Below are 6658 nucleotides of genomic sequence, written 5' to 3'. Positions count from 1 at the left end.
TCAAAGATGTGTGTGGTTCTCTTGATCAGTTCTGGTCGTTTTTTTTTCGATTGCTTGCTTTAATGTCATCAGTTGTTGACAGTATAATGTAGAATCAATCGTTCGATCAATGCTGGCTTTGCGACCATTTGTTGAGCTTAACCACTCTTGGGCGATAATCTTTTTCTCACATTATTGTCGTATTTGATCCACCTTTCGTCTCCTATTACCATTCGCTTCAGAAATGGTTCGATTTCATTTCGTTTCAGCAAAGAACCGCAAATGTTCATTCGGTCCATTAAATTTTTCACGGACAATTCATTTGGTGCCCAAACATCGAGCTTCTTTTTGTAGCCAGCCCTTTTTATACTCTCGCAACACAGTTGCTAAAGAGAGTATTATAGTTTTGTTCACATAACGTTTGTTTGTAAGTCCTAAAACTAAAAGAGTCAGATATAGGGTTATATATACCAAAGTGATCAGGGTGACGAGTAGAGTTGAAATCCGGATGTCTGTCTGTCCGTCCGTCCGTCTGTCCGTCCGTCTGTCCGTCCGTCCGTCTGTCCGTCCGTCCGTGCAAGCTGTAACTTGAGTAAAAATTGAGATATCATGATGAAACTTGGTACGCGTATTTTCTGGCTTCATAAGAAGGTCAAGTTCGAAGATGGGCAAAATCGGTCCACTGCCACGCCCACAAAATGGCGGAAACCGAAAACCTATAAAGTGTCATAACTAAGCCATAAATAAAGATATTAAAGTGAAATTTGGCACAAAGGATCACATTAGGGAGGGGCATATTTTGACGTAATTTTTTTGGAAAAGTGGGCGTGGCCCCGCCCCCTACTAAGTTTTTTGCATATATCTCGGAAACTACCATAGCCATGTCAACCAAACTCTACAGAGTCGTTTCCTTCAGACATTTCCATATACAGTTTAAAAATGGAAGAAATCGGATAATAACCACGCCCACCTCCCATACAAAGGTTTTGTTGAAAATCACTAAAAGTGCGTTAACCGACTAACAAAACACGTCAGAAACACTAAATTTTACGGAAGAAATGGCAGAAGGAAGCTGCACCCAGCCTTTTTTGAAAAATTGAAAATGGGCGTGGCGTCGCCCTCTTATGGACCAAAAACCATAACTCAGGAACTACTCGACCGATTTGATTGAAATTCGGTATATAATATTTTCTTGACACCCTGATGACATATACGAAATATGGGTGAAATCGGTTCACAACCACGCCTTCTTCCAATATAACATTATTTTGAACTCCATCTGATGTTCTCTGTATAATATATACATTAGGAACCAATGATCGTAGCGGAATAAAACTTTACACAAATACGGTATTTGAGCTGAGGTATCCCTTGTGGAAAAATTGTCGTGATCGGACTACAAATTTTCAAGGCCTAACCTAGCCTAACCTAATTTTTCACCGAAAATATCGGTAAATCTCTCAGAATTTAATTCTAATTAATTTTACAGCAAAATAAAAAAAATATGTAAATGACGGATAATGAAATCTCGATTATCACTTTATCATGCGAGAGTGTAAAATGTTCGGTGACACCCGAAATTAGCCCTTCCTTACTTGTTTAAATTAAAAATCATTTGATGATCAATGTTAAGTTCCTTAGCGATGTCATGGCTGCTTATGTGATGGTTATGGTCAATCTTTTCCATAATTTCATCGACTTTTTCAACGATAGGTCGATCAGAGCGAGATGCATTTTTCACATCGAAATTTTCAGAATAGTCTCCGTAAACTTCACAAATTTCATTGGTGGCTTGCGTAGCATTCTTCCCTTTTTTATACAAAAATTTCAAAATACATACTATAGCGAATTAATTCATTATTTCTACTCATTTTTGAACAGCTGTAACTTTTTTTCAACTTCCCCGAATTTGCTTTTTTTTTGATTAAATGACGCTTAATCTCACCTTTCCAACACTATATGGTATGACACAATGTCCATTTGGTAGCACTGGAGAGTGCTACGACATCTATTGACCAAATAAGACAAGACTTTTTCGAATATATAAAATATAACTGTTTTTTGTTGCCAAAGTTTTATAATGTGATGTGCTATCATATATGTAGGTGTGCAATGTTCTGGGGCGACTCGGTGCGTCTGAAGTAATAAATAATGGCCGGTTATCTTGAGCATGGTACATGCACTCGTTATGACCTTCGTCTGAACCATGTCAGGAGCTATTGCAAACTTATATATTTGCGAAGTCAATAATTTTTAAGGTAGTAGTCTGGTAACTTGGGTTCAAAAAATCGAAAACATTTTTTTGCTTAATTTGAAAGTACAATGTCTTGAGAATGTACTATGAAAATTTCAGACTAAAATTCGAAATACAATATTTCGAAAGTTATAACGAGTTTCCAAGAGCGCCTCGAAGTCCTCTCTCTCGGAGTTGTTGAATTTTAAACGCGTTTTTCTCAAAACATTGTTCTTATGGTCGGCCCGGGTCCTAACTTTTTTTCTACTGAACCGATTGCTTTCAAATTTTAGCAGGCTGTTCTACACACTTATAGCTCTCGTGGAAACTAACGAGAATTTTTTTCACCACTAACTTTTTTTTACAACCCTTTCTTTGCTAAAATAAAAGGACTATTTTTTTCAAAGTCCGCCATTTTGTTATTTACCCTTGAAATTTAACTTCAGTAGTTCCGGCCAGAATGACATGTCTATAGATTAAGAATAAACAAAAATATTTGATTTCAGATAACTTCAAGAGCCAAAATCACCCGGGCCCACCCATGTGCTTTTTTTTTTTGAGGTTCCAACTGCGAGTGACAATAGTAATAGTAATAAAGTATTAAATTTTTTTCAAATACATATCTTTTTATTTTTCAATATGTAAATAAAAACACTCTAATATTCAATATAATTCATTTTTATTTTCCTATAAAAAGCCACCCTCCAGAGAAGTAATGAAAATAGGCATAAGTTACTAGACTACTACCTTAAACGGTAGATCTGGATACAGAGAAATCTTGAATGTTTTTGTCAAGGGACAAATTATATAAGTACATTACAAACATCGGATTTACATAACTTTTTTCAGAATTTAACTCTTTGGAAATTGCAAACAATTTAATTTTTACATATTGCACACTAATTACAAAAGTGGCTCAACTCGAAAACGGCAAATGTTCAGGAGAAGCAAAAACAGTTCCTGTAAAAATTATTGAAATGTATAGTCAAATCGACATCCATAATGTATACCTGTTTTTAAGAGGGTCTTACTCAAATGTGATCGTAAGTTTTCAACCGAAATTTTTTAATTTATCGCTGTATTTTCACAATTGTGCCACTTTATTTGAAAAAATCTTTGAATTACTTCTTGTTGCGAAGTTTAAATGAAATACCTAATGGAAAAAATAATATTCACAGGAAATATTTGTTTTAATGTTTTTATTAAGATTTATTTCAAAATGAAACTTTATTTCCTTTATAAATAATAGCCGTACAAACTTAGCAAACAATTCATTGTTTAAAAAACCGTTTAATAACTTTTCTAAATAATATTTATACAGGTTTGTAATAAGATTTGTAAAAATTGTGGGCGATATATTTTTTTACTCCTTTATATCTTTTGCTTTATCCGTGGATGCGTTAGCTCTTCTGAATAAAATAGACACACGCTGAAATATAAAATATTTTTTTATGAATGGTGATGGTCTCATTGACGTATTAAGTGCAGTTTGGCCGTAATACTAACTACGTACATAATGTGTATCAATATTCTTTGCATTATATACTTGTACTTAGATAGTTAGATAGACGATCTAAATGGCAGGTCTAGATGATGCAGTCTTTTCAATCGTCGTGTGTCGTCGCTGCTGTCTAATAAGTTTATAGCATATAATACATTGAGCTGTATCTTTTTATTTCATCAATCACCATATACATTCTAAGAGCCTTATGGAGATGGATGTTTTTAATAGCGTTTAGCGTTTAAGGAGGTATTCTAGTCTGGAAATTTAAAAAAATCGATTTTTTTTATATTTTCAAAGTTTAACTATTCAAGAATATGTGTACAAGAAGATTTTTCAAAATTCAAATTATTTTCGGAGATATAGGTATATTGCTGACCGGCCATTCAAACTGGTTCGGCCGGAACGCGAAACTTTAAACGCGTTTTTCTCAAAACTCACTTTTTCGGAACGATGCCCACGATTTCTCAGGTTCTACTGGACCGATTTACTTGAAATTTTTACAGCCTCTTCTTTGAAGGCTTGTCTACGGTTGGAACTAGCCCCATCCCCAAATTTTTATTTTTATTATTTTTTTTAAAATTCGAAAGAGTCAGAAAAAGTGATCCAAAAACACTTTTTTATAGGCAGTCGCTATTTTGTGAAGAAATTTTTCCCCACTTTTCCGTAGTTCCGACCATTGCGACATTATTTTAGATTAATAATCTTTTTTTCTTTTTGGTTTCAGATAACTAGGTGGGTTGAAATCATGGGCATGGTCACGTGGAAAAGAGACCCTCCACTTCGTCAGCTTATAAATTTTTTACTTTTTCAGTTTTTAATTTTTTTCTCTACTCTTCTAAATAAACAAATAACTAATAAAAAAATGTATAGTAAAATATTAATTGCCTTTTTTTTACGTCATTTTAAAAATTACCTGAAATTCATGCTTCTAGACTAGAATACCCCTTAAGGATTTTTGACAAAACCTTTGATTTGAATGCCATAAGACCGTACGTCTTCAACATAGTTTTATAGAGAAGAATTTTGTTTTGCTAACTAAATAAGTTTAGACTGTGGAATCAAGTAACCCATACTTTTTCTACTTTCGGTTTGAGCTGCTTTTCTCTTGGGTCTAATGTGGGATGAGAGTACGAGTTTTCTGTGTTTTTTTCTTTAAAAAGATAGGGAAATCCGAAAGGGATCACCCTTTATTGTAATGAAATTGAAATTGGTGTGCCGAATGTACATATGTATATGTATCTGTCAGTCAAAATTCTGAAACGGTACAAGACTGGTAAAAAATTAATGAGTTACGGCTTTTTTTCTAGGAGTGCCCAGTTCTCGAACTCCCATTATTGAATCCGATACAACACTTACATAATATAAGCCACTACAGTTAACTAGGCGTTCACTATCAACTAAGATACAACACTTATAAATATAAGCACTACAGTTAACTAGGCGTTCACTATCACTATTTTTGAGACTTCTTTGGAATTTTGCTGTCCTCATTGAAATCTGAATTGATTTCCCATGGAGTATAACATACTCGTATGTAGGTAAGATGCTACAGTGTTTTCAAACCAGTTAAACTACTTCGATACTTTGCGGAAAGTACCTCCAAATGAAAAAGTATAGGTCTGTCAAAATATTGTGCTATTCTCATGGAATCATCCCTCATCCGTTCAACGAATGTGTATCCACGACAAAGAACTTATGTCATATGATGGCAATGTAGTAACTTGACGTAAAAATTTTTCCACAAAACTTGTATGTCGACGTCCTCCTAAAAGAAAAATTTCAGTTCGTTACAGAATTACTGGTACCACTCGCTACGCCCATTTTTTCGACTCGCTAACCGCAAACGTTATAAAAGCCACAACTCAGTACTAACTATACAGCTAAAGATTGAAGCGTAATTTATCCTTTTTTAGAGGATACTCTTGCAAGGGCCAGTTGCTACAGAGTATTATAGTTTTGGAGTTCACCCGCCCCCGTAACTGTTTAATGTACGTATCACCTAAGAGAGGGCTTATGAGAGCTGAGACAGATATAGGGCTTATATACCTATAGATATATAGATATATATATGTATAAATGATCCACAAAATTTGGGACGTGGAAATGTTGATATTCCTATGTGTTGTAAAAATGGAAGAAATTGCAGATAATCTTTACTTCCCATATAGCTTAGTATTTTATGTGGGCTCCTTGGTTCTTAGTTCCCAGTACAAAAGCAAACTCCAATTAAAAGATGGGCGTTATCGGATCATTTGCCACGCCCAAAATCGCCATTTTTGAACCGAACAAAGCGCCATATATATAGCACTAATTAAGATATGAAGCTGTAATTTGGTTATAGAGGATAGTCATAGCAATAATGGGCAATCAATGTAGGAAAAAACGTCAACAACAAGCGAAAGTGCGCTTAAATTCCATATGATAGGTAGCTTCACTATCCATTACACAAATCAAGCTCAATCAATGTATCGGGATAAAATTTTGCACGAATAATGCTTTTGAAGTGCGCTACCTTTTAATTTGACAATATTGTCGAAACCGGAAGTGTGAAATTCCACCCCATTACTGGATTAAAACCTTTAGCGATTGTGTGAACCCTGTATTTAAAATTAAGTTGACTTTTTAAGACGAAAATATCGGTCAATGTGGTAATCATTTAACTGAAATTCGGAGAGAATACCTATTTCTGAACTAGGGTTTAGTGAAAACGCGGCTGATTTTGGTAACAAAATACTTTTGAATTTCGGGGTGACTTTATGTCGCATATATCGCCCAATATGTGAGTTATATCAATAAAAATGAAAGAGCGTGTTTTATTACGTATAGTAACAGTGTATAATTGTACCTAAAATAAATAAAATCTGGTGAAAACTTCACCTAACCTCTATGAAACTAATATAATTTTCAAAATTTTCGAACATTCAGTGAGGTGCCTTTACTCA

Source organism: Bactrocera dorsalis, chromosome 4 (assembly GCF_023373825.1).
Source record: "Bactrocera dorsalis isolate Fly_Bdor chromosome 4, ASM2337382v1, whole genome shotgun sequence".
Taxonomy (NCBI): domain Eukaryota; kingdom Metazoa; phylum Arthropoda; class Insecta; order Diptera; family Tephritidae; genus Bactrocera; species Bactrocera dorsalis.
Note: the sequence above shows the minus strand (reverse complement) of the source record.